This window comes from Octodon degus, unplaced genomic scaffold (genome assembly GCF_000260255.1).
Source record: "Octodon degus isolate 3935 unplaced genomic scaffold, OctDeg1.0 scaffold00266, whole genome shotgun sequence".
Classification (NCBI taxonomy): Eukaryota; Metazoa; Chordata; class Mammalia; order Rodentia; family Octodontidae; genus Octodon; species Octodon degus.
In genome coordinates, this window is record NW_004524842.1 from 1,868,046 (window position 1) to 1,870,047 (window position 2,002).

Here is a 2,002-nt window from a genome sequence, read left to right on the forward strand (position 1 = left end):
AAGGTAAGAACCAGAGCTTCCCCAAAGGTACCACAGCCATCCTCAGCAACAGTGAGGTCTCAGGCTTCTCCAGTGATGAGGAAAGCCGAGCTCCCATCAGGAAAGCCGACATGACAAGCTTCTCCCTGAGGCTGAGCAGCGCACCACCTTCTCCTCAGGAGCCAGGAAGCGATGCTCAAGATGAGGATCAGAGCTCCCCCAAAGTGAACTGTAGCCATTCTCAGTGACAAGGTCCTGAGCTCCTCCTCCAACAAGAACAGCCAAGTTCACTAGGACAACCAACTGGACAAGGTCACCCAGCTGAACAGCCCAAGAGAACCGGCAGCTGGCAGCGGCTCCAACAGCTCCTCCAAACAGCTTCCCTGACAGCCTCTCTCCAGCTCTTCTCCAGCTCTGCCTCGTGCACTGCTGGCAGCGACCGTCAGGTGGGCCTCCCCCACCCAGCACCGCTCTGGTTCAGTTCAGCTGGGTGCGGAAGGCGACCTCCAGTTGGCATCCACTACAGGGGGACAGTAGTAAAGAAAGTAGAAAGTTGTACCAGAGGAATGTAACTGGTTCACCACATAGTTCAACTTTAAGTAATATTCATTCAACCAAAATAAGCATTGAATATGTATTTAATCCCAGATTGTAAGAAAACTGTATTAAGAGAATTGAGAGAAAGTGGAAAAGAACAAAGCAAAAAAAAAAATTAATCTACATTTTAATTGTAGGAAGTCAGTAGAGTATATCTAAAAATGTAGAGATTGGGCGTGGTAAGCGAGCCTGTAATTCCAGCTCTTGGGAGGCTGTAAACAGGCAGATTGCTACAAGTCTGATCTAGTAGTGAGACCCTGAATACCCTGTAGACCCTTCCCTAAAATACATAAAAAAAATTTAAAACATGAAGTAGCAATATGTATAATTTAGAAATACAGCAAAAATACCAGAAAAGTTAAAAGAATTCAAAGTAGTCGCCTTGTCTGAGTGTGGGAATTGATGATAGAGAGAAGATTGAGGATTTCTTAAAAAATATTTTTAATACAAGCTTCATAGAGCATTTGACATTTATGTCTGTACTAATGTGGTAGATATAAAAAATTAAATTAAGGAAATAAAGCAACACAGTAAAGCTGCTACACCAAGGAGCTTATAAATAGATACTTTCCAGACAAATGAGTAAAACAACTGAATGCTAAAGAATGGTTATTTATGGCCTGGGTAACTTCTGCAGTGACATTTTTACACATGGATAAAGAAATTATGGTATCTCAGCTTCTAGAAAGGAATAAAGATGATGTGCTCTGGAAAATTGGGATAAATGACTCAGAACATTATCTCTAATGATGGGAAAGGAAACTCTACTGTTGAAAATGCAGACAGAAAGCTAGAGCAAATGATTTCATGAAAATAATAAGGGGGAGAAACCACATTTCTAAATTAATTCCAAGCTTATGTAAAGTATAACCTTAAATATGCATATGCAAGGGAACCAGTTGACACATTAAACTTAAGTTGGAAAATATGGAATAAAAATAGGACCATAAAGGGCAACGTGCAGACAAAGACTTATCTGAAGCTGGAATTCAGAGTGTAAACTGTTACACCAACCAAAACAAAAAAGCTACCTAAGTATATAATTCATAATGGAAGGTCTAATAGCCCTATCTGTTCAGTAATAACAAACCATCTAAATTCGTAAAATAAGGCTATACCTATCAAGAAGAAATGAAGATATTAAAAATCAGTGTTCGGTTTGCATTGGGTGTGATTTCCCCCCACGTGTTTCTGCTCTGGAAGTCCGTTCCCAGCGCCATGGTATCCAGAGGCAGAACCTTCTCGTGTAGGGAGAGGTAAGGGGGTCGTCACAGGCACATCGCCCTTGGGAGAGAGTCACGCTGGCCCCCGCCTCACCCCGGGCACCTTCCCTCCTGCATGTCTCCTGCATAGACACACGCACCATGACCCCACTACCAGAGGCCAAATCAGTGGAGTCACTGGATCTCAGACTTTCATCTTCCAA